The sequence below is a fragment of the Somniosus microcephalus genome, chromosome 3 (assembly GCF_052327205.1).
Source record: "Somniosus microcephalus isolate GS21.2 chromosome 3, FLI_Smic_1.0, whole genome shotgun sequence".
Taxonomy (NCBI): Eukaryota; Metazoa; Chordata; class Chondrichthyes; order Squaliformes; family Somniosidae; genus Somniosus; species Somniosus microcephalus.
The window spans coordinates 367,261,613-367,288,752 of record NC_140989.1 but is presented as its reverse complement, the minus strand read 5'-3'; the positions used below and the strand labels follow the sequence as shown (position 1 = coordinate 367,288,752).

At 48.8% G+C, this 27,140-nt stretch overlaps 1 protein-coding gene across 1 annotated transcript in view; it reads left to right on the top strand.

Annotated features, from left to right (window-relative positions):
- col24a1 (collagen type XXIV alpha 1) overlaps positions 1 to 27,140 on the top strand; it is a 677,579-nt gene that overhangs the window by 124,800 nt on the left and 525,639 nt on the right. The window lies entirely within an intron of this gene.

The following is a 27,140-nucleotide window of genomic DNA, read 5'->3' as shown; positions in this document are numbered from 1 at the left end:
GTCGAGGGGCAGCCCTGAGGGAGCGCTGCACTGTCGGAGGGGCAGTACTGAGGGAGCGCTGCACTGTCGGAGGGGCAGTACTGAGGGAGCGCTGCACTGTCGGAGGGGCAGTACTGAGGGAGCGCTGCACTGTCGGAAGGGCAGTACTGAGGGAGTGCTGCACTGTCGGAGGGGCAGTACTGAGGGAGCGCTGCACTGTCGGAGGTGCCGTCCTTCCAATGAGACATTAAACTGAGGCCCCGTCTGCTCTCTCAGGCGGGTGTAAAAGAGCCCGTGGGGAGGGGTGTCCTCCCTCGTGTCTTGGACAATATTTATCAACCAACGTCACTAAAACAGATTATCTGCTCATTATCACGTTGCTGTTTGTGGGATCATGCTGTGCGCAAATTGGCCGCCGCTTTTCCTACATTGCAACAGTGACTTGAAAAGTACTTCATTGGCTTTAAAGCGCTTTGGGACGTCCTGAGGCCATGAAAGGCGCTATAGAAATGCAAATCTTTCTTTAAATGATATGGGAAACTTTCTGTGCAGTGGCCCAAAATTATTAAATTGCTTTGAAATTGGAGATAGCAGTGTGTGCGTTTCTGGAGTTTCGGTATTTGAATGGAGCCATTCACCCATTTATTATAGGACCAAGGCTTTGTGGTATCATTTCAGGGCAAAGGTTTTACGCACCATCTTGAGGAAGAGACGAGACTTGACGCTGAATGATATCCCAATCCTACCCCCAATCCCCAGTGCTGCCAAATAGAAAACTTTACCGTTAACATTAGTTGAAAAGGTGCGGTAATCCTGCAACAAAGAACATAATTACACTTTGTACAGTCCGTTTACAATATTCGTATTTTGTGCTTCCATTCAAAATGACCAATTTCTTTGGGGAAGGATGGTGTGTGTGATATAAATAGAGTCATAGGGGAAAAATTCAGTTCGTTTGTGCCTCCCGTTAGCGCCATAAGAGGGCGCTAATGGGGCGTAAAGCAACTGGTGCCCGGGCGCGGCAATGTTTGCGCCGCTCACGAAATTAACTAGACATTTTGCGGCGGCGCTAAACACTACCGCCACGATCTCCTGCGCCGGCAGATCGTGACGTCAGTCGAGTGCGCAACGCCCCGTTAGCGCCCGGGACCGGATATTGAGTGGCGCCCCCTGCCTTACCGCCTGCCGCTAGCAATGACAGTTAGAGGGGAGCATTTTGCAGTCAGGAAGGGACTGGGGGAGCGCTATTTAATTGCGACCGCTTCCTGCCTTTTTTTGTTGGTGACATTTTTGCACCACGCATTCTGAGAGAGAGAGAGACTTCTGGAGAGATTCAACGCTGTGTGACAGAGTTTTGGGTACTGAGCAGCACTTTGCAGGTTCATTTTGATTTGACCTTCCTTGCATCGATTTAGAAGAGACTATGGGGGCTGCACTCTGAGCTCTTTCCCTGGGCCTCTCCATTGTTCTTTCCAGCAGATTTGATGTACAGGTCTCTCCAGGCCGAGATTCAAGGCTGCAATGAGCAGGGTGGGGTGCAAGATCGACCCTCCCCTTTAAGAACTGGCCAGCGCCAGTGTGTCTGTGTTCCATTGCTGACTGACATCACATGAGCTTCGCCAGCGCTCTGAGGTAGCGCCTCGCTCCTCGGCGTTACCGCCTTAAGAGAGGTGTGTAGCACCTGATTTAGCGCTCCAATCACCTCCAGGGGCGATAGAAGCCAAGTTTGCAGTCGGAGGCGATAATTAGCGCCAGGCGCTAAACTTTGCGCCCGGCCGATAATTGCGCCCCAAATGGGGCGATACTGAATTTCTCCCCCATGGAGTCATTACGGCACAGAAGGAGGCCATTCGGCCCATCGAGTCCGTGCCGGCTCTCTGTAGAGCAATCCAGTCAGTCCCATTCCCCCGCTCTATCCCCGGAGCCCTGCAAGTTTATTTCCCTCAAGTGCCTATCCAGTCTCCCCTTGAAAACATTGAGTGTCTCCGCTTCCACCACTTCCGTCGGCAGCGAGTTCCAGGTCCTCACCACTCGCTGCGTAAAAAGGTTTTCCCTCACATTCCCTCCTGTATCTCTCGCTCAAAACCTTAAATCTGTGTCCCCTAGTCCTTGTACCATCAGCTAGTGGGAACAGCCTTTCCCCGTCTAGCCTATCCAAACCCGTCATAATCTTGTACACCTCCCCCTCAACCTCCTTTGCTCTAATGAAAACAAATCCCGCTTCTCCAACCTGTCCTTGTAGCTAAGATCCCCCATCCCCGGAACCATTCTGGTAAATCTCCTCTGCACCCTCTCCAGGGCCTTCACATCCTTCCTTAAAGTGTGGGGACCAGAACTGGACGCAATACTCCAGTTGTGGCCTAACCAGCGCTTTATAAAGGTTCAACATAACTATAAGTGTTACTGCAAGATTCCTCATATCTTACTGTTGGTATTTCAGCAGTGTTAAACCTAATTTCCCAGATAGTAAATAATTTATTGGGTGCGTCTGGCAGCCAGATGGTGAGATGGTGAGGGTCTTCACTGAGAAGCTTCAGTGATGTCCACCTGTGGCGTTAAACACACAGCTGCAAACAGTATGCACACCAGTTTTTATCAGACACTATGTGCAGAACGGCTTAGCACAAACATTATATTTGGTCTTTCATGTGGAGTAATATCCTTATAAACACTCCTTTGTTCAGCTTTTAGTAAATTCACCTCGAGTATTCAGGGCTAGGGAATTTTAGCTTATAAGGAATGATTGGATAGGCCGGGGTTGTTTTCTTTGGAACCAGGGAGGCTGAGGGGAGACTTGATTGAGATGTATAAAATTATGAGGGGCCGAGATAGAGTGGATAGGAAGGACCTATTTCCCTTAGCTGATTGAGCTGTGCCTCAGTTAGTAGCACACTCGCTTCTGAGTCAGAAGGTTGTGGGTTCAGGTCCCACTCCAGGAACTTGTACAGGTAGACTATCCTTTATCCGAACTTCCAAAAACCGAAAGTTTTTTTGTTCAGTGTAAGTCGTGCGCACGACATGACCAGAGTGGCGCATGACTTACGCTGAGCAGGGCAGAGAGTCACAGAGTTCCCTCCTGCGTAGGAGATTGCAGGCCGAGCCGGGCAGTGTGAAGGAGGTACCGGGAGAGTGAACCCAACAATACAGCGGCCCGTCCGATAGCTGCAGCGGCCCATCCGATATTCTTTTCTCCCCCCGACCCGACCCGAACCGAACCGCGGCCCGTCCGATATTCTTTTATCCCGGCCCGACCCGAACCGCGGCCCGTCCGATATTCTTTTCTCCCCCCCGACCTGATTTGCGGGCCAGCTTAGTAGGAGTCAGCCGATATCCGGCTTTCCAGAGAAGCAGGAAGGGGAATGAGACACGGAACAGTCGCAAGAGGTAGCCTGAACTTTTACAATTTATATTAAATACAAATTTCCCAGTCTTATAATAATACCTTCTGAAATCCGAAAAATTCCGAAAACCGAAACTCAGCTGGTCCCAAGGCTTTCGGATAAGGGATAGTGTACCTGTAGTACATAAAACTTAAGCTGACACTCCAGTGCAGTACTGAGGGAGTGCTGCACTGTCGGAGGTGCAGTCTTTTGGATGAGATGTTAAATCGAGGCCCCGTCTGCTCTCTCAGGTGGACGTAAAAAATCCTAAGGCACTATTTCGAAGAAGAGCAGGGGAGTTCTCCCCGGTGTCCTGGCCAATATTTATCCCTCAACCCACATAACAAAAACAGATTATCTGGTCATTATCACATTTGCTGTTTGTGGGAGCTTGCTGTGCGCAAATTGGCTGCCGCGTTTCCCACATTAGAACAGTGACTACACTCCAAAAGTACTTCATTGGCTGTAAAGCGCTTTGAGACGTCCGGTGGTTGTGAAAGGCGCTATATAAATGCAAGTCTTTCTTTTCTTAGCGGAGAGATTAATAACCAGGGGGCATAGATTTAAAGTAATTGGTACAGGAAACTTTGTGCTATCCGGCACCGACGGGACCGCGCTGCTGCCGTTCCCTCAAAACTGCCGGACACTCCAGAGCTAATGTTGAAACATACGGAGATTTTCATCTCCGTATGAATCAACAAACCCTGCAACAGCCTCTAAACAGTCAGCAAGCGTCTCTGTAGCGTCTCTAGCTGAAGCTGTTGCTTAGCTACAGACCTTGCAGAGCTTGACTGTTCAAAAAAAGCAAAGAAAAGAAACGAAAAGAATAAAAAACGGCTCCTGATTTTTGCCGGTGGCTCGAGCTTGCCGGACGGTTCGCCTCCGGATAACACAAAGTTTCCTGTAGAAGGATTAGAGGGGAGTTGAGGAGAAATGTTTTCACCCAGAGGGTGGTGGGGGTCTGGAACTCACTGCCTGAAAGGGTGGTAGAGGCAGAAACCCTCATCACATTTAAAAAGTACTTGGATACGCACTTGAAGTGCCGCAACCGACAGGGCTACGGACCAAGAGCTGGAAAGTGGGATTGGCTGGAGAGCTCTTTTTCGGCCGGCACACACACGATGGGCCGAATGGCCTCCTTCTGTGCCGTAAAGTTTTATGATTCTGTGAAAAATGAATCTTTCTGTTGTCCACCATTGGCGGCCGTGCCTTCAGCTGCCTGGGCCCTAAGCTCTGGAATTCCCTCCCTAAACCTCTCCACCTCTCTCTCCTCCTTTAAGACGCTCCTTAAAACCGACCTCTTTGACCGAGCTTTTAATCGCCTGTCCCTAATATCTCCTTATGTGGCTCGCTGTCAAATTTTGTTTGCTGAGGCTGCGGTGAAGCACCTTCGGACGTTTTACTACGTTAAAGGTGTTGTAGAAATTCAAGTTGTTGTTGATTTAATATTAAATTAATGACCTCATTAATTAAAAATGACCCTAATATTTACATTTAATGCTAAATTAATTTAGTTGACGCTCCAGCACAGACTCTTTCCATCACTTGACACTTTTTATGGTATTGTGGCGGTACCACTGGTTGTCCCTTACATTGAGATACATAATTCCCTTTAACTTACCTTACTGTATGTTTAACTTACCTTTTGGGGCCGTTGCCCTTTTAACTTACCTGTTGGGGCCATTGCCCCTTTAAGACGCGCCCTAGCATGCTGACGTCACGTCACGTACGACGTGACGTGCGTGCGGCGGCTGCCGGCCCGACTCGGCCTTCCAGGACGGCCGCTGGCACAGCCCGGCCTAGCGTCTTCGGCCGCAAACGACCAGCCGATGGGAGCAACGCGATCTTCCGCTCCCGCGGCAAGCACCGGCACAGCCCGGCCTCGCAACCTCGGCCTCAACGGCCAGCGACGCAACGACGCGCATCATGTGACGCCCTAAGCGCGGGAAACGCGAACAACATGATGACGTCACAACACAAACGCGATGACGTCATCACGCTCCCCACAGGACTGCGAACTCAGTCCTCGTGGAGTCCCCGCTGGGACAAGACCTATACCACGGTGCTCCTACAGTCAGCCATCTTACCTGATGTAATTAGTCTGTTCCTGTAAATAAACAACTTGTTAATAGTTCGTCGAAGTCAAACTCTCTTATTTAGTGGCGATCTACACGAACCGCTACAGTATTATAAATTCAGCCATACAAGTTCTAAGTTAAAGTGCGATCACAGCTCTGAATCTTTTGGGGGGCTGCTTTACCAAAGGAGAAGGGGTAGAAATTCCATTTGAGATCAGAGAAAATAGTGAGTAATGCTCAGTAAATCGTAGAATCTCACAGTACAGAAGAAACATAGAAACATAGAAGATAGGAGCAGGAGTAGGCCATTCGGCCCCTCGAGCCTTCTCCACCATTCAATGAGATCATGGCTGATCATCCAAACTCAGTACCCTGTCCCTGCTTTCTCCCCATATCCCTTGATCCCTTTAGCCTTAAGAAATATATCTAACTCCTTCTTGAATATCTTTAATGAATTGGCCTCTACTGCCTTCTGTGGTAGAGAATTCCACAGGTTCACCACTCTCTGGGTGAAGAAATTCCTCCTCATCTCTGTCCTAAAAGGCCTACCCCTTATCCTTAGACTGTGACCCCTGGTTCTGGACTCCCCCACCATCGGGAACATCCTTCCTGCATCTAGTCTGTCCAGTCCTGTCAGAATTTTATAAGTTTCAATGAGATCCCCTCTCATTCTTCTAAACTCCAGCGAGTATAAGCCCAATCGACCCAATCTTTCCTCATACGTCATTCCTGCCATCCCAGGTATCAGCCTGGTGAATCTTCGCTGCACTCCTTCCATGGCAAGAACATCCTTCCTCAGATAAGGCGACCAAAACTGCACACAATACTCAAGGTGTGGTCTCACCAAGGCCCTGTACCACTGCATTCGGCCCATTGTGCCTGTGCCGGCTCTTTGGTCGAGCTCTCTAATTAGTCCCACCCCGCCCTGCTCTTTCCCCATAGTCCTGTGCATTTTCTCCTTTTCAAGTATTTAACCGTTTGAAAGTTATTAATGAATCTGACTCCACCGCCCTTTCAGGGGCAACTGGGGATGGGCAATAAATGCCGGCCTTGCCAGCCACACCCACATCCCCTAGAATGAATGAATAAATAGAATAAATACCTCAGGCTCAACGTTCCCCCCCTAAGGTGCATGGGCGCGTGGCTGCGCAGCAATCGGGAGGACCCGCGCAGGCCGCTCGCCAGCTGGGAGAGATACCGCGCGGGAAATTTAAAGGGACAGCGCACGAGAAAAAAAATAGAGGGAAGATTGCTTAGGCTCCCTCTCAAACCTTCTCCATTATTTCCCTTTTTAGCTTGCCGTTTGTCATCCACTGTTTTCTTCCTCCATAAGATACAGATACCTCCATGGGCATGGGGCGTGCTACAGAAATGCGTTGCGCCCTGCTCGACAGGTTTAGTTTAAACATCTTGGGCTATAAAAATTGAGTAGTGCCTCATTTGGGGCGCTAACTTCGAGCGCCCCAAAAGATTAGCGCCCCTGCGCCGGAAATTGAGTGCTTGCGCTCCCAAGAGGGAAGCGGGGCACTACTGGAAGCGCCCCGCATCCCTCTTGGGGCGCCGTGAGTCAATATCGTGGTGCTACGTACCGCAGCGCTGCGGAATTGCAGGCCTTCCTCCCCTTCTTAAAGGGGAGGGGCCTTGCGCAGCGTGACCTGGGGCCCAGCTGGGCCCCCGGGGATCAGGAGTGCCGGCAAAAAAGCCCGGCACTCAAGAGAAGTGCCGGGCTCACGGAGCGCAGCCGGCACTCCGCAGGGGGTGGGGGGGGGGGGTGGGTAAGGAGGTAGGGGACGGGAGCGCAGGTGGGTGCTGGCAACAAAAATGGCCGCTCCGCACCTCCCCTTTAATTTGCGCCTCCCCGGCCGCAGATAGGCCCCCCCGACCCCGTCAGACACAGCGTCCGGCGGTAAGCCAGGGGGCACTCCCGAAGATCGCAGCCGGGGCGCGAGCGGGGCGCTGCGCACGGTAATGACGTCATCGCTGGCAGCGCAGTGCTGTGGAGTGCTACTGGTTAGCGCCGCCGCTAACCACCCGCTGAATTTCGCGGGAGGTGTATGCGGCGCCGCGCCCGGGCGCTAGTTGCTTTGCGCTCTCTTAGGGCGCTAATGGGAGGCGGAAAGCAACTGAATTTTTACCCCCTTATCTGGAGGAGAGCACCTCCGATAATGCAGCTCTCAACTCAAGACTGGAGTGGGAGTGAACGAGAGCACAATTAGTAACATTTTAATAGGTGTTTTTTTAAAAGTTATAAATCTCCATTTATCTTTTTATCTGAAAACCTGCAAAGGTGCTCAGGGTTGACTGCATGAAATCCTGAATTCTATTCCAGTTCCGCTTTCTACCAAATTTGCCATTTTATCCCTGTGGTCTCTTTAATGACCTACTCCACCCCCTCAGTCTAAAATATCAAAGGATGGCTGGTGCGTTCAGTCCAAGGATTTCTCACGATGGCTCATATACCAACTGATGCCAGAAGGACATTTACAGGTTTAAGAGCAGCTGACTGTGAGACGGTGGCCCAGGATTTGCTGGCGGGGGGTATCTCACAGCGAGCGCCGTCAATACTTTAAAATTCATTCTCGGGATGTGGGCGTCGAGAATACCCAGCCTCTGACCTGCTCTTGTTGCCACAGCATTTATGTGACTGGTCCGACTGTTTCCCTAACTCTTCAGGTCATATTATCTTTACGTTGTAACGTACTGGAAGTGCGAGCTGATAACGGTGTGGCAACGTGGCATCTGGGACCTTAGTGAACATCGGGTCCGACAGGGTATTTCCTTAACCAATGAGATTGAGCAAGAAACAGAGGAACGAGGGAGAAGGAAGGAGGGTGAATTGGAGTTAAATTAGGTGCAGAAAGAGAAATAAAGAGAGGGAAAGAAAGATTGGATTAAGAGAGAGAAGGAAAAGAGACGGAAGGGAAAAAAAAAGAAAAAATGTAAAAATCTTAAATTTATAATTTAGGAAAGCTTCTAGATAAAATTTACTACCTGCAGGAATGAGACTCCACACTTGCAATTGTTTCCCTATCATTCTTTCATTTTTCAGGGCCTCCAGCGTAGATTTTCACGTCGGGATCATAAATCACGTCATTAACAGGGCCCTTACCACATGGCCTGAATACCTGCCGTGAGATTCATTCGTATTTAGGCCGCAAAAGGCAGCGACTTCTTGAAATTTATGGGGTGGTTGGTGGTGTCCGGCAGTTTGCGGCAATTCGCGACTCGCGCCGGGTCTCTTCCTCGCCACAAATCGCCGGGTTATTTACGCACTAATGGCGCCGTGTGCTGTGAACCCACCATTATAATGCCAGCACATTCTGGGCCGGCCGGTGTAAGTGTTTGTCCCGCGGAGTTCCTGTTAACCTCGCTGCGCTTTCAATGCTCCGGGAACTTTCATCCCCGATCACGAATATTCTGTAATTTTCTCCTTTTTTACTTATCGGGGGGTGCTGCTATTGGTTCGTGTATTTTGCCCCCCCCGTGACTGTAAAATGTCTAAAAGCGTAGAGGCCTACGAGACTAAAGTGTGAGGTGTGCTGCGATTCAACATTTGGAAGCTAAAGGCTATTTATTCAGGAATGATTTATGTGGCCCACACCACAGGCTCAGAACCCCACCAGCCAAATGCTCTGATGAAGCCTCTTCACCTCAAAACATCAACTTGCTTCCCCTCCCCATGGGTGTCATAAGCAGCGGAACTTTTTGATGCACTGTTATGTCGCTTGACACCACTGCGCTCAGCCAATCAGTTGGACTGTGTTCAGCCAGTGAGTTGGTTCTGGGGCGGGGCTTATGCAGTCACTTACAGCAGTGATTGATGGAGGAATTATCCAATCATCTGCATTCTGTCTGGGAATAGTGGTGTTGCTCGATATCTCATCGAAACATATAAAATTATGGCAGGCCTGGACAGGCTGAATTCAGAGAGAATGTTTCCAATGGCCGGGGAGCACAGAACCAGGGGCCACAGTCTAAAAATAGCGGGCAAATCATTTAAAACAGAGATGAGGAAGAATTTCTTCACTCAAAGAGTGGTGAGCCTGTGGAATTCCCTGCCACAGAGGGCTGTGAAGGCTAATTCAATAAATATTTTCAAGAGAGAATTGGATATATTTCTGAAGGCTAAGGGGATTAAGGGTTACGGAGAAAAGGCGGGGACGGGGTACTGAACTGGTAAGATCAGCTATGATCTCAGACGAAGATCAGCCATGATCTCATTGAATGGCGGAGCAGGCTCGAAGGGCCGAATGGCCTACTCCTGTTCCTATCTCTATGTATCTATGTAGCCCTCTATGTGTTTAGGCTAGAATAAAGCTTCCAGTCAGTGTCAATGAAAACCCAGATCTATACTTGGTACATCGGGCAACACATTCACCTGACACATAAAAACAACAACAACTTGCATTTATATAGCCCCTTTAACGTAGTAAAATGTCCCAAGCCGCTTCACAGGAGCGATTATCAAACAAAATTTGACACCGAGCCACATGAGGAGATATTAGGACAGGTGTTTGGTCAAAGAGGTCGGTTCTAAGGAGCATCTTATAGGAGGAAAGAGAGGCAGAGAGGTTTAGGGAGGGAATTCCAGAGCTTAGGGCCCAGGCAGCTGAAGGCACGGCCGCCAATGGTGGAGCGATTATAATCAGGGATGCTCAAGATGCCAGAATTGGAGGAGCGCAGGCATCTCGGGGGGTTGTGGGGCCGGAGGAGATTACAGGGATAGGAAGAGGGCGGGGCCGTGGAGGGATTTGAAAACAAGGATGAGAATTCTAAAATCGAGGCGTTGCCGGACCGGGAGCCAATGTAGGTCAGCGAGCACAGGGGGTGATGGGTGAACGGGACTTGGTGTGAGTCAGGACACGGGGCAGTGAGCACAGGGGGTGATGGGTGAACGGGACTGGGTGTGAGTTAGGACACGGGGCAGTGAGCACAGGGGGTGATGGGTGAACGGGACTGGGTGTGAGTTAGGACACGGGGCAGTGAGCACAGGGGGTGAGGGGTGAACGGGACTGGGTGTGAGTTAGGACACGGGGCAGTGAGCACAGGGGGTGATGGGTGAACGGGACTGGGTGTGAGTTAGGACACGGGGCAGTGAGCACAGGGGGTGATGGGTGAACGGGACTTGGTGTGAGTTAGGGCACAGGGCAGTGAGCACAGGGGGTGATGGGTGAACGGGACTGGGTGTGAGTTAGGACACGGGGCAGTGAGCACAGGGGGTGATGGGTGAACGGGACTGGGTGTGAGTTAGGACACGGGGCAGTGAGCACAGGGGGTGATGGGCGAACGGGACTTGGTGTGAGTCAGAACACGGGGCAGTGAGCACAGGGGGTGATGGGTGAACGGGACTGGGTGTGAGTTAGGACACGGGACAGTGAGCACAGGGGGTGATGGGTGAACGGGACTGGGTGTGAGTTAGGACACGGGGCAGTGAGCACAGGGGGTGATGGGTGAACGGGACTGGGTGTGAGTTAGGACACGGGGCAGTGAGCACAGGGGGTGATGGGCGAACGGGACTTGGTGTGAGTTAGGACACGGGGCAGCGAGCACAGGGGGTGATGGGCGAACGGGACTGGGTGTGAGTTAGGACACGGGGCAGTGAGCACAGGGGGTGATGGGTGAACGGGACTGGGTGTGAGTTAGGACACGGGGCAGTGAGCACAGGGGGTGATGGGCGAACGGGACTGGGTGTGAGTCAGAACACGGGCAGCAGAGTTTTGGATGACCTCAAGTTTACGTCGGGTAGAATGTGGGAGGCCAGCCAGGAGTGCGTTGGAATAGTCAAGTCTAGAGGTAACAAAGGCATGGGTGAGGCGGGGGCGGAGACAGTCGATGAAACTGACAAAGGACTCCGAGCGAAAACTTCTTACAGTTAATTAACAGAAAAGTATCATAAAATTGTGGTTAACTTACCACACTGGAAAAAAAGCACAGAGTCTAAAATAAGGCAAAAAAATTGCCAATTACCAGCAAGACTGTAATTTAAATTATTAAGTATAAAGTAGCTTATACCATTAAAAGTGACGAGTAAAAGAGAGCAAAGCATCAATTGAGCTGGTGTTTGTGTGGTGACTTATTGCATCCTTAGGACATCCTAAAGTGCTTAACAACCAATTGGTTGCTTTTGAAGTGCAGTCAGTGGTTTTTATATAGACAACACATCAATGAATATATACTGGTTGCAGCATGACACACAACATGCCTGTTAAAAGAATCTGAAGCTGGACAAACCAGTTATGTTGAGAGTCTCCTTTAGCGCTAATATCACATGTCACCTGTCTGTGTAATGAATCATTCATGGCAGCTGGATTAATCGCCTTGTCATTTCTCAGTGAGTCACGGTGCAACAAAAGCCATCAATCTTTGTACCTTAATTTAACACTAGGGGAAAAAGAACCTTTTATCGCTATGATTGCCCAGCATCCCCTGCGCTCGCTGACCGACCTTAGCTCCCTGTCCGACAACGCCGCAATTTTAAAATTCTCATCCTTGTTTTCAAACCCACCCACGGCCTCCTCGGCCCCTCCCTATCTCTGTAACCTCCTCCGACCCTACAACCCTCCGAGATCTCTGCGCTCCTCCAATTCTGGCCTCTTGCCCATCCCCGATTTCAATCGCTCTGCCATTGGTGGCCGTGCCTTCAGCCGCCTGGGCCCCAAGCTCCAGAATTTCCTCTCCGCTTCTCTCTCCTCCTTTAAGACGCTCCTTAAAACCTACCTCTTTGACCAAGTCCTATCCTATTATGTCCTTATGTGGCCTGGTGTCAAATTTTGCTTGATAATGCTTTTGTGAAGCACCTTGGGATGTTTTACTATGTTAAAGGCAAGTTGTTGTTGCTGCCGTCTTTCAGTTGATCCACCTGTGTAAAACGATCATGGTGCAGACTGCGCTTGTAACTCTTACCGAAAACATAGGAGTACATAGGATATACGGCACAGAAACAGGCCATTCGGCCCAACCAGCCCATGCCAGCATTTATGCTCCACTCGAGCCTCCTCCCGTCTTTCCTCATCTAACTCTATCAGCGTAACCCTCTATTCCCTTCTCCCTCATATGTTTGTCCAGCCCCCCCTTAAATGCATCTATACTATTCACTTCAACCACTCCCTGTGGTAGCGAGTTCCACATTCTCACCACTCTCTGGGTAAAGAAGTTTCTTCTGAATTCCCCATTTGATTTCTTGGTGACTATCTTATATTGACGGCCTCTAGTTATGCTCTTCCCCACAAGTGGAAACACTCTCTCTGTATCTACTCTATCAAAACCTTTCATAATCTTAAAGACCTCTATTAGGTCACCCCTCAGCCTTCTTTTTACAAGAGAAAAGAGACCCAGCCTGTTCATCCTTTCCTGATAGGTATAACCTCTCATTTCTGGTATCATCCTTGTAAATCTTCTCTGCACCCTCTCCAGTGCCTCTATATCCTTTTTATAATATGGTGACCAGAATTGTACGCAGTACTCCAAGTGTGGTCTAACCAAGGTTCGATACACCATCAGTAGTGCCTGTAATCTCAACACCCTCCATACCCCCCACCTCCTGAAAATAATATCTGGCTGTAGGGTCCCAGTGTGAGCAGCATGCACGGTGTGGAGAATTGCTGAATATTATACACAGAAAGCAAACGATTGGCAACTATGTGTACCATCCTTCCATCTTCATTCATTCCTTGATGCATCAGGCAATAATACATCTGGCCTTTGTTTTAAATAGTCAATTGGTGCAGTGACTCTTCTTAAATGGTTAATGCAAGTCTCTAACAGTGTTTGAAGTGCTCCACCCAGACAAGGACGTCTCTTAGTAATGAATGAACTTGTTAAAAACGCTTCCATTCATGGCTTATGTCACAGAATCAAAGAACCTTACAGCACAGTAGGAGGCCATTTGGCCCATCGTGCCTGTGCTGGCCCTTTGAAAGAACTGTCTAATTAGTCCCACTCTTCCCAGATTTTATTCCCCCATAACCCTGCAAATTAGTCCTCGTCAGGTACATGTCCAATGGTATTTTGAAAGTTCCTGTGGAATCTGCTTCCACCGCCCTTTCAGGCCGTGCGTTCCAGATCACAACAACCCTCTGTGTGAAGACATTTCTCCTCATTTCCCCTCTAGTTCTTTTGCCAGATATTTTAAACCTGAGATCACTGGTTACCGACCCACTTGGCAGAAGAAAGAGTTTCCCTATCAAATTCCCCTCATGATTTTTAACACCTCTATCTAATCTCCCCTGAATCTTCTCTGCTCTAAGGAGAACAATCCCAGCTTCTCCAGTCTCTCCGAGTCATCTACGAGCACACGAACAATGACAGACAGGTAAAGACCCTCTGGTCCATCCAGCCTGCCCCACACGATTCCAATACCTTGTGTGTCACAACATATACGCTGCACCCCACCCCAAACCATATGACCTCCTGGGAGAGACAAAAAAAACAGGTAAAAAAAAACCACGGCCAATTTGGAGGAAAAAACCTGGAGCATTCCTCTCCGACTCCGTTAGGTGATCGAAACTAGTCCAGGAGATCACTCTGGCCCTGAACTCCCTGCAGTACCTCCATCTTGCACGAGGTGATCTCCGCCCCAGCCAGAAACAGGTCCAGCTCTCGCTCGAAGGGATTCATCGAGTCCGAGTCCATCCCACGAGCTGGCAGCCTGTTCCGGAGGTCCGCTATTCTCAGGGAAAAGAACCACCTCCTGCCATCTAACCTCGATCTAGGCTTGTACAACTTAAATTTGTGACCCCTGATGCGATGTATTTCAATACAAACAGCAGCCACTTGGTAGCTTAGTAAATACAATTGACAAGTATTTGCAGAAAGAAATTGCAACAACTTTATAAATAGAGGCACAGGGCAGGATTTTCATTGGGCCGTGGAGTTGGGATTGGAGGCGTGGCGGGGGGGGGGGGGGTTAAAATCCCGAAATCAGGGGTCCCGCCCCCAATCCACCTCCATGCCAGTTTCAAAGGAGGCGGGTACCCGCCCCACACTGGGACCCGCCTACCCAAGGCAGGAAGGGATTAGTGCCAATTAACTGCCTGTTAACAGGTAGTTAACCGGCAGTTTTTAGACTAATCCCTATTTTTAAGGTTGAAGTGTGGGATTCCCGACGGCTCCAAACCACGCCAAGTTAGAGGAGGCGGGCCGTCGGGTTGAAGAACTTGGAGGGGTCGAGATGTCAGTGTTCAGGTGAGTGATGTGTGCATGAGTGCAAAGGTAAGTGTGTTTGGTGTGTCTAAAGTGATTAAATAAGTTTTACATACCTTTTCTTACCTTTTCAGCCTTCCTTCCTTTAGGTCTCGGGAGTCCCTCATCTCACCGGCACAGAAAGCAGAATGGCTGCGAACTGTCAAAAGTGACAGCCTGCAGCTTTCTGTGCCGGAGAGATTTCTAACTGAGTCTGTGGAGAAGGACTCAGGTTAGAAGTAAGACTGTCAGTGTTTGACAGCTTCAAACAGCTGTGAAACGCTGATATTTCATCTGTCAAAAGCTCTTGACAGATGAAATTTCAGTCTGTGACGTCACCTGTTGCCGGGTGGCCCTTAATTGGCCTGCTGAGCCTGGTGGGCGGGCTCAACAAGGTCAATCAAGTTAAAATCGCGTGGATTGGCCGCATCTCGATGGAGGCGGGACTACAACCCCGAAAGTTGTAGTCCTGCCTCCCACCCGACTCCTGAATGAAAATCCAGCCCATAGAGTACTAAAGCCAGGAAGTTCTGCTAAACCTATAATAAATCACTGGTTAGGCCCCAGCTGCAGTATTGGCCTGTAATTTACGATGCCGATGGTGGGTACGCGCTGTGTACACACCCGTAGGGGCCTCGCAAGTGCCGGTTTCAGGCATGCGAAGCGCACGCGCTGAAAACCGGCATTTCGAACCTGTGGAGAATCCTCTTGACAGATCGGACGCCTGCCCTGGAGAAGGGCCTCTGCGGGGGGGGGGATTTCCACTTTCTGCAGAACCTCCGCCCGCTGAAAATCCTTAGAAATCTTACACCTGGTAAAAGCCTGTTTAAGGCCTGCTTTCACCAGCATAAGAGTCTGAAAAAGTAAAAATCTAATTTTTTTCACTCATTTATCATTTAAAAATACTTTTTAAAAAGGTAAGTTTATTGTTAGCCCCGTAAAAAACGTTAATTTTTTTTTTCAAAAAATTTAATTTTTGTTTAAAATATTTATTTTAATGTAATTTTAACTAATTTTAAAAACGTGGATTTTTAAAAATTTATTTAATGTTTTGATGTCTTTTTGGAGTGATCTCCATTCATACTTTTGACGGGCCTAAGCTGAGAGACCTGTCAAAAGTTTGAAGGGGGATTCCCTTCTCCCATTGGCTCCCCATGGCCCACGTGATCCCAGGGATGTTTGCGAACCACCTGCGCCCCTGGGATACCTGGGCCCTGCGCATTTCGTCGTGGAGAGGCCCAGGATCGGAAATGTCCGGACCTCGGGAGCCCTCAGGTAAGGGTGTAGATTTCTTCCAGATCGGAGGCCTCCGCACGCAGGATCGGAAAATCTGGGCCATTGTGTCCAATTCTGGGCACCGCACTTTAGGAAGGATGTCAAGGCCTTGGAGAGGGTGCAGAGGAGATTTGCCAGAATGGTGCCAGGGATGAGGGACTTCAGTTATGTGGAGAGACTGAAGAAGCTAGGATTGTTCTCCTTAGAGCAGAGAAGGTTAAGAGGCAATTTAATAGAGATGTTCAAAATTATGAAGGGTTTTGATAGAGTAAATAAGGAGAAACTGTTTCCAGTGGCAGGAGGGTCGGTAACCAGAGGACACAGATTAACGGTGATTGCCAAAAGAACCAGAGGGGAGATGAGGAGAGATGTTTTTACGCAGCGAGTTGTTGTGATCTGGAATGCGCTGCCTGAAAGGGCGGTGGAAGCAGATTCAATAGTAACTTTCAAAAGGGAACTGGATAAATATTTGAAAAGGAGATATTTGCAGGGCTCTGGGGAAAGAGTGGGGGAGTGGGATTAATTGGAGAGCTCTTTCAAAGAGCCGGCACAGGCACGATGGGCCGAATGGCCTCTTTCTGTGCTGTATTATTCTATGATTCTAACTGTTCAAAGGTACCTATTTCGATCATCTTTGATGATTGATTATTTCATTAATCATTTCTGTTGTGCTTGTAACAATCAAATTCTATTGAATAACTGCCCTTAATGTGATTGATCAATAAAAGTGTGATTGCAAATCCTTAACAAACAGCATTTGTTGTTTGAGTCATAACCTGAACCGGGCTGTTCTATAGGTTAATCAAGATATACAAGATCTAACGCTAAAATTTAGGTAACAGGCTCAATTTACACAGAGCTCATGTTTCCAAGTCAGGTATAATGCCTTGCATATTGTACCCTGCTATTCCAGGAATGTTAAAGGATTTATCTATGGTTGCCAATGATGTCCTTTGATATATGTTGTAGCAGTGTGAAGGTAAATCAAACGCTTGCTACAGACACCAGAGCCATCGCAATCGTGACGGCAATGTGTTATCTAAATGCAGCACGGTGCGTGATCGCAAAAGATAGACTTGCATTTCTATAGCGCCTTTCACGACCACCAGATGTCCCAAAACGTTTAACAACCAATGAAGTACTTTTCGAAGTGTAGTCACTGTTGTAATGTAGGAAACGCAGCAGCCAATTTGCGCACAGCAAGCTCCCACAAACAGCAATGTGATGATAATGACCAGATAATCTGTTTTAGTGATGTTGATTGAGGGATAAGTATTGGCCCAGCAGAAAGCTTGGAAAAGCGGGACGCATTTTACTTTTTTTGGAGATTTCCGCATTTATTTCTTCCATCCAATCCTGTGGCATTGCCCTCACAATCTTCTCATACATGATCCCTATTGCTTTTTCCTCTACCTCCTGATCCTCCTCCCACTCCATGTCCCTCACTATCGCTTCCGGCAACCAACCTGGAATTACCTCGTATAATACATCTTTCACACATATAATACCAGCTTTTATAAAAGCTTGATTAAATAAAACCTCTCCTTCAATGTTGACCCACCTGTTCAAAAATAAGGGCTGTTCTAGAAATTCCTCAGCCCCCTTGGGCATAAACTGCACACTTTTTAAAAATTGGGCCCAAGTCTCTACAACCCCCTTATAAAACCTAGGGAAAAGTTTAGTCGATTTCAAAAACATATTATTGTATTCCATATACAATATCCCCTGCCCTTCTATCCCACTTCGTTTTAAAAAAATGCTCAAAACAACTCTTCTAAAAACTTGTATTTGACTTCTGAAGAAATCTCTTCACCCATTTGATTCTAAAGGATTTTTTCTTCAAATCAATATCTGGGAAATTGAGTCCTCCCTGATTTCTCCGTCCAATGATGGTATTGTAAGCCACCAAGGCTGGTTTCCCTTCCCATAAAAACCTCACACAAGCCTCTTGGATGGACTTTTCTGCCCACTCAGGAATATCCTCCACCGTCAATAAGTACCATAGCTTAGATAGCAGGAGAGCAGACACCACTGTCGTTCTTCCTTGTACTTTCAACCACCTTCTTTCCCATCTTCCCAAAATCTTTTTAATTTTCATAACCTTCGGTTCCCAATTTAATCGATCCACTTCATCCCTGTCTTTCTTGCACCCCATATGCACCCCCAGAACTTCTAAAACCTCCACCACCTTAAAGGGACTTTCCCCCAACCATTCCACCATACCCCTTCCTGCAACCAGGCATTGGGAGGTACTATAATTCAATCTGGCTCCTGAAGCTCTACAATATTCCTCCACTACATCCATAGCTTTCCTCACTGACTCCCCATTTCTCAATGTTTAGGTTGTGTCATCTGCATATTGGTGTATCACCGACACCAGCCCAGAACTGGGGACCACAATCCCAACTACACCTTGTTTCTTTCGCATCATGTAACCTAATGGTTCTGCTACCAATGTGTACAACAATGGGGACAGGGGACAACCCTGTCTCACTGATCTCTGTATTGGAAAATACTTGGATAAAAAACCATTACATTTAACACAGCTGTTTGAATAAAAAATCCTTATCCACTCAATTAAATTTTCCCCGAAACCAAATGCTTCCAAAACCTTCAATGAAAACTCACGAGAGACCCTATCAAAGGCTTTCTCTTGATCTATTTTTAATACATAAGCCTCCCTCCCACTCTCTTCCATGAGTTCTATCGCATCTCGGATTGAGACCACAGAGTCTGCGATGTCCCGGCCTATGACTCCATAGGACTGAGAGGGCAAAACTATCTGCGGCAACACCTCCTTCAAACGATTTGCCATAACCCTCGCCAAGATCTTATAATCCACATTTAATAATGTGATGGGCCTCCAATTCTTCAGATCCCGTCTATCCTCTTTATTTTTATATAAGCTAAGCTTATGATACCTCTCCTCATAGATGGGGCCAGGCTTCCCTCAATTTTAATTTTCTTAAAAACTTCTAAGAGCAATGGACTTAAAATCTCGAAAAATTCTTTATAAAATTCTGCAATTAGTCCATCGGACCCTGGGCTTTTCCCCCCCTTCATTCCACTTATTGCTACTTTTATTTCCGCTAATCCTACTTCTTTGTCACACGTGCTTCTCTCATCCTCCTTTAAACCCTTTTCAATAAAAGCAGTAACCTTCTCCATCGCCAAATTGGAAATGTCTTCTTTTGCATATAACTCTTGATAAAAGCTGCTAGCCGCCTCTAAAATCTCCCCACTTTCATGAATGATCTTCTCCCCAACCTTCAACTCTCCAATTAACGATAATCTGTGTCGCAGCTTCTCTTGCTCTAGAAAATATCTAGTGCATCTTTCGCCCTCCAATGTATCTCTAGCCTTTGCACGGTGAATGGCCCCCTTGCATTTTTCAGCTTGCAATAATTCCCACTCTTCCTTTAGAACCTGGAACTTAGTCCCAGCTCCCTTATCCCCTCCGTCAACTGCTTTACAGACATCTGTAAACTTTTTGTTTATATTCTCTTCTCGATGCCGGTTAGCTGCCGCTCTCTTTTCCCCGTAACGTACCGAAAAAACTTTTACCTCATATTTGAAATTGTCCCACCAAACTCTTCTTTCTTTCAAGAACAAAGGTTGTTTCCGAGCATTCTTTATTATATTTAAAATCCCTTCTTTATAAGCAATTTCTTTCAGGTATTGATTGTTTAAAATCCACACCCCGAACCGATCTTAACTCTGCTGTTCCTAATTCTAAGAACCAAAGCCGAGTGATTACTAAGAAATACTTTTTTATAATAAATCTCCATCACCTCAGAACTTAACCCTTCCTGCATTAACACAAAATCTATTCGGCTCTGTTTTAAAACATCACCCACCCAACCTGTTCTGGAGAACTCCCTTTTTATGGGGTTCCGGTCCCTCCATAAGTCTCTCAAATTTAAATTTGCCATCATTTTTACAATCATCCCTCTGGAGTTATCATCCTTAAAGGTCACCTGGGCTGAAATGTCCATCCGAGATAAAAATACATTAAAATCCCCCACTATATAAGGATTTTCCACCTCTGCCGCTTCAGTGAATAACCCCCGAAAAAACTCGCGACGCTTGCAATGGTCGCTCGGTGCATAGATATTAAAGAGATCACAATTAAATTCCTCCATTTTTACCCTTAGCTGTAAAAATCTCCCCTCAGTGTCCTTGTCCACCAAGGCAATGTTCTCTTTTATGGATGGACTCACCAAAACAGCCACCCCTCTACGGTTATTGTTTGCACAACTTGCAAACACCTCTCCCTTCCAAACCTTCTGAACTCTTGCTAGGATATCCTCATCCCAAAAGGTTTCTTGCAGACACAACAAGTCCGGGCCTTTAAAACCCTGCAACAACTGCTGCAATTTCTTCTCACCCCTCAGTCCGTTCACATTAATTGAGACCAATGTAATCATGGCTCTGTAGAGGGGAAGTATGCCTGATAATCTCCCCATCATTTAATCTCTGGCCCTTCCCTCCTCTCATGCTCCTTCCCAACTTTTCGGGCAGCTGTTGCTTTTTCCTACAGCCTCCGGCTCTTCTTCACCTCCTGTTTGAACCTTCCCTGCTGTTTCAGCCTCTTCCCTGCATTAGGTTTGGGACAAGAAGCTGCCCCTTCTCCCCCCTTCTGCCCCTCACTAACCTTTCCCTTTCCACACGATGCCACCCCACACCCCACTTCCATGTCTCTGTCCCCCTCTAATTCCTCACTCTCAAGCTCTTCTGTAACCCTCTGTGCCTGCTCCCCGTCCGATACATAATCCTGCTCCCCGTCAGGTGCATCATCTCCCAAAGAGAGTCTTCCTGCTGTCGCGGTTTCTCCAACAGTGCTGCTCCCTTCGACCTCATCTCCACCTCTGACCCTTGCTCCTTGACCCTTCTCTCTCTGGGACAATGGTGCACCTATATTGCTCCCTTCTGGTGTCTTTGTCTCGCCGCTCCCGTCCTGCTGCCCCTTTAAGGCTCCTGCCTCTTGCACCGTCTCCTTGTCTTGCCCCCTCCTGCTCACTGAGCTGTCCAACTCCCCGTCTTTCTTTGGAGTACAGGAAACTCTCGATTTACCGGCACCCAAACAACCGGAAATCTCGGTTAACCGGCAAAATTCAGGAGTAGGTTCAGTTAAGTTTTTCTTCATATTAGTGGCCGTTTCTAGATTCTTGGCTGTGTAATCGGAGGTTCCTGCACTTGTTACTAAGCAACAGGGACGCTTGGTCTGTGGTCGGGCTTCTTGCAGCTGTTGCTAAGCAACAGGGAAGCTTGGATTTGTTGCTGTGTACGGAGCTCTCGTACCTTTTAACTATAACTCTCTGTAATCTGGACTTTTTGATAAACCGGCACCACGCTGGTCCTGTCTGTGCCGGATAAGAAAGAGTTTCCTGCACTTACATTTACCACGCACCCCGCTCCTGCCTCCTCTCCCCCCGCGGACTTTAGGGAGAGCTGAACCGTATTAAGGCTCGAGTCTGCACTCGACCCTTGTTGCCCTCTACTGTCTTTGTTCTTTTCCACTGTGCTTGGTGTGTTTTCCACCATCTCCATCCTGTTCTCTGCTCCGCAATTTTCTGCCTCTTCCTGCGCTCTTTTCTCTTTCAATTTACCAGCTGTGCCCTCCGACTGCTCCGCTCCTCCGGCCGTTCCACTCACACCTCCTGCTCCTTCTCCCATCTCCTCGTCACTCATAGAGCTTCCTTCTGCCTCACACTCACCTGAAAAAAGTACCAAAAACCCACCACCAACTTTTTACAAACTCACTCCAACTCCCTGCTGCAATCAGGCACACCCCACAGCTCTCCGCCTTGCAGCTCCGAGCGATGTGTCCAGACTCGCCGCAATTATAACAGTACAAGTTTGGACAGTTTCTTACAAGATGGTCATTTCCAAGACAATAATAACAAACCTTCATTTGGTTATCGTGCAGCACACGAAAGTACTGCACTCCTTCCATTGTCTCGAATTTCATGCTGTACGGTAATGACTTCACCCCCTCTGGGAACTGCACCTTTACGTAACGGGTTCCATCTGCTACCCGTGTTCCTGGATAGTATTTCCTCTTTATTGCTGAGCAAATTTTAATGTACCACGACTCCAACTTTTTGATCAGCACATCGTCCTCAATATAAACTGGCAAGTTTAAGAATGAGACCACCACCTCTTCCGAATATAGCAGAGATACCTCCAAGAACTTATCGCCAACTTTCAAACTGAGTAAAAGTCTTTCCATCTCCTCTCGGCCACTGACTGTCACCTCGAACCCAACATTCGGCTTTGGTCGGCAGGCAAAGCAGCTTCCCTCACCACAGTCCTCATGTACCGCTCGGATAATATCCCAAGCTCGTATCTCCTTATCCTCGCACTGAACCACCACCGTGTTTTCTTTTCCAAACCTCCTGGGGTCCCGGCCCAAACCTTTGGGCCTTTTTCTTTCCCTTCCAACCACAGTTTCTCCCCTAATTAAATTCATCTTGGGACACTGTCCTCTGAGTGGCCCAGCACTCCGGACCCCTCAGCAGCCATCTGGCTGTTGTTTATGGGCCAAAAAGACTGTAAAACCTGAAAAAAATACCAAAAACCCACCACCAACTTTTTACAAACTCACTCCAACTCCCTGCTGCAATCAGGCAACCGGTAACACCTGCTCACTCCTAGCCCCTCCTAGAGAGTGCTACCCACTGAGCCATGGCTGACACTCTTGTCTTGCTGATCTTGTGAGCGTGAACACACACTATAATATAATTTAGCAAAATAAAGCTGAGTGATATATTGTAGGTGGACACAAGAGATGTTATCTGCATAATTTCTGTACGGCCAATTCTACCATGTCTATATGGTTTCATTTAGGTCAAATGTAATAAATAGCTAAACGGAATGATAGTTACAACGACAACTTGTATTTCTATAGCGCCTTTAACGTAGAAAAACGTCCCAAGGCGCTTCACAGGAGCGATTATCAAATGAAATTTGACACCGAGCCACATAAGGAGAGGTTTAGAGAGGGAATTCCAGAGCTTAGGGCCCAGGCAGCTGAAGGCACGGCCGCCAATGGTGGAGCGATGGAAATCAGGGATGCGCAGAGGCCAGAATTAGAGGAGCGCAGAGACCTCGGAGGGTTGCAGGCAATGTTCCCTCTTATTTTTTTGTCCTTTAAGGAGTTGTGTGGCCCGTGAAACTGTACATTGAAAAAGCCGGTCCTGGGCTGCGCGAGACCGACAGAGAGGAGCGCCGCCGCGCACCTTATAGGGAACGTTGGTTGCAGGACTGCAGGGGGCTACAGAGGTAGGGAGGGGTGAGGCCGCGGAGGGATTCGAAAAGAAGGATAACAAAAATAACCTGCTCTTGCTGGAAGACTAAAGTTCCCAACAGAAAAAAATAAACATCTTCACTTCAGCAATGACAGTCTTGAGAGAGCAAACCGGAGTGAAGTTACTCCCAGAATAACTCAGGTACAATCTTACGTTGCACCTCGCTGTATCAGGTGAGCTCCTCCACTTTGGCGGAATGTTTGCGCCCACCAAACTCCTCTGCTGCTGACACTAATGAGTTTCCTCCCACAGCTCACGCTGGCTCTCCTCCCCGTCCCCCACCCAGCTCCCCGTCCCCCAGTTCGCACTGGCTCTCCTCCCTGTCCCCCACCCAGCTCCCCGTCCCCCAGTTCACACTGGCTCTCCTCCCCGTCCCCCACCCAGCTCCCCGTCCCCCAGTTCACACTGGCTCTCCTCCCTGTCCCCCACCCAGCTCCCCGTCCCCCAGTTCACACTGGCTCTCCTCCCCGTCCCCCACCCAGCTCCCCATCTCCCAGTTCACACTGGCTCTCCTCCCCGTCCCCCACCCAGCTCCCCGTCCCCCAGCTCACGCTGGCTCTCCTCCCTGTCCCCCACCCAGCTCCCCGTCCCCCAGTTCACACTGGCTCTCCTCCCTGTCCCCCACCCAGCTCCCCGTCCCCCAGTTCGCACTGGCTCTCCTCCCTGTCCCCCACCCAGCTCCCCGTCCCCCAGTTCACACTGGCTCTCCTCCCCGTCCCCCACCCAGCTCCCCGTCTCCCAGTTCACACTGGCTCTCCTCCCCGTCCCCCACCCAGCTCCCCGTCCCCCAGTTCACACTGGCTCTCCTCCCCGTCCCCCACCCAGCTCCCCGTCCCCCAGCTCACGCTGGCTCTCCTCCCTGTCCCCCACCCAGCTCCCTGTCCCCCAGTTCACACTGGCTCTCCTCCCTGTCCCCCACCCAGCTCCCCGTCCCCCAGTTCACGCTGGCTCTCCTCCCCGTCCCCCACCCAGCTCCCCGTCCCCCAGTTCACGCTGGCTCTCCTCCCTGTCCCCCACCCAGCTCCCCGTCCCCCAGTTCACGCTGGCTCTCCTCCCTGTCCCCCACCCAGCTCCCTGTCCCCCAGCTCACGCTGGCTCTCCTCCCCGTCCCCCACCCATCTCCCTGTCCCCCAGCTCACGCTGGCTCTCCTCTCCTCCACCACCCTCCCCCGTCATTGAAAAGAAGGAACGAAAGCCGTACATTTCTACAGAACCTTTCACGACTTCAGGACATCCCAAAGATCTTTACAGCCAATGAAGTACTTTTGAAGTGTAGTCACTGTTGTAATGTAGGAAACGCGGCAGCCAATTTGCGCACAGCAAGCTCCCACAAACAGCAATGTGATAATGACCGGATAATCTGTTTTTTAGCGGTGATGTTTGAGGGATAAATATTGGCCAGGACATCGGGGAGAACTCCCCTGCACTTCTTCGAAATAGTGGCCATGGGATCTTTTACATCCACCTGAGAGAGCAGGCGGGGCCTCGGTTTAACGTCTCATCCAAAAGACGGCACCTCTGACAGCGCAGCGCTCCCTCAGTATGTCACTAGTGTCAGACCTAGTTTTATGTGCTCAAGTCTGGTGAAGTGGGAGTTGAACCATACAATCTTCTGGCTCAGAGGCGAGAGCGCTGCCCACTGAGCCACGGTTTGACACTGAATGGTGGAGCAGGCTGGAGGGGCTGAATAACCTACTCCTGTTTCCATGTTCATTCACTTTCATGGATTAAAAACTGCATTTACTGCATTGCAAAGGATTCTATTTTCCCCGAAAGCTTTGTTTGACCTGGGGATTTCTAGACATCTGCGTTCCATTCTGGTTATTCCCCCCTGTGCTCACTGACCTACATTGGCTCCCGGTTAAGCAGCGCCTCGATTTCAAAATTCTCATCCTTGTTTCCAAATCCCTCCATGGCCTCGCCCCTCCCTATCTCTGTAATCTCCTTCAGCCCCATAACCCCCCTGAGTTATCTGCGCTCCTCCAATTCTGCCCTCTTGAGCACCCCTGATTTTAATCGCTCAAGCATTTGTGGCCGTGCCTTCTGTTGCTGGGCCCTAAGCTCTGGAATTCCCTCCCTAAACCTCTCTACCTCTCTTTCCTCCTTTAAGACGCTCCTTAAAACCTACCTCTTTGACCAAGCTTTTGATCACCTGCACTAATTTATCCTTCTCGGTGTCAAATTTTTTGTCTTACAATACTCCTGTGCCGCGCCTTGGGACGTTTTACTACGTTAAAGGTGCTATATAAATACAAGTTGTTGTTGTTGTTAGTTTCTCAGTATTGTGTTTGAGTGATTGATTGCTGTGAGTGGTTCGTTACATAATTAACAGTCGCAGAAGAGGTTTTCAAGATGTTGAAAGGTTTTGATGGAGTAAATAAGGAAAAAATATTCCCTCTGGCGAGTGGGTCAATAACTAGAGGTCATAGGTTCCCAATCATTGGAAAGAGATCTAGACGGGGAGATGCTTGCGAGGATCAGGAACGCCCGACCTGAAAAGGTGGTGGAAGTTGATTCCATCAATCATTTTGAAAGGGAGTCGGACAGGTTCTTGAGGATGAGGAGCTCACAGGGTTGTGGACAAAAAGCGGGGGATGGGGGACTGAGTACGACCGCTCTTTCAAAGGGCCGGCACAGGTCCGACGGGCCGAATGGCCTCCTTCTGTGCCGTAAGTTTCTACGATTCTATGATTTCTATAAAAGAATTGTGCCTCTGGGTGACCAAGGAGTTTAGATGAGCGAAAGCATTTTGCAGACTTCAAAAGGTTGTCACCGTACATTTTTTTCCTGATCGAATCCAGCCTTTTATGTTGCATTACAAGGCAATAAAACTGATAAAGTATGAGACCAGAACTGAGAGGTTACACATCTCAGGAAAGACTGAACAGGCTGGGGATCTATTCTCTAGAAAAGAGAAGGCTCAGGGGTGACCGGATTGAGGTCTTTAAAATTATGAAGGGGTTCGATAGAGTTAGACGTAGAGAAGATGGGCAGGATTTTCATTGGGCCGTGGAGGCGGGATTGGAGGCATGCGGGGGTTTAAAATCCCGAAATCGGGGGTCCCGACCCCATCCCGCCCCCAACCCGCCTCCATGGCAGTTTCAAAGGAGGCGGGTACCCGCCCCGCACTGGGACCCGTCTACCCGAGGTGGGAAGGGGATTAGTGCCAATTAACTGCCTGTTAACAGGTAGTTAACAGGCAGTTTTTAGCCTAATCCCTATTTTCATTGTTGAAATGTAGGATTCCCGACGGCTCCAGACCATGCCAAGTTAGCAAGGCGGGCCGTCGGGATGAAGGGCTTGGAGGGGTCGAGATGTCCGGTGTTCAGGTGAGTGATGGGTGCATGAGTGCAGAGGTAAGTGTGTTTGGTCTGTGTAAAGTGTTTAAAGAAGTTCTACTAACCTTTACTTATCTTTACAGCCTTCCTTCCTTCAGGTCTCGGGAGTCCCTCATCTCACCGGCACAGAAAGCAGAATGGCCGCCAGCTGTCAAAAGTTGCAGCCTCTGCTTTCTGTTCCGGGGAGATCTCTAAATCATCCTGAGAGGAAGGAATTAACCTGGAGTATAGATTGTCAGTGTTTGACAGCTTCAAACAGCTGTGAAACGCTGATATTTCATCTGTCAAAAGGTCTTGACAGATGAAATTTCAATCTGTGATGTCACCTGTTGCCGGGTGGCCCTTAATTGGCCTGCTGAGCCCGCTGGGCGGACTCAACAAGGTCAATCAAGTCAAAATCGCGTGGATTGGCCACAACTCGATGGAGGCGGGACTAAAACCCCGAAAGTTGTAGTCCTGCCTCCTACCCGACTCCTCAATGAAAATCCAGCCCGATGTTTCCACTTGTGGGCGAGTCCAGAACTAGGGGCCATAAATATCAGATAGTCACCAATAAATCTAATCGGGAATTCAGGAGAAACTTCTTTACCCAGAGAGTGG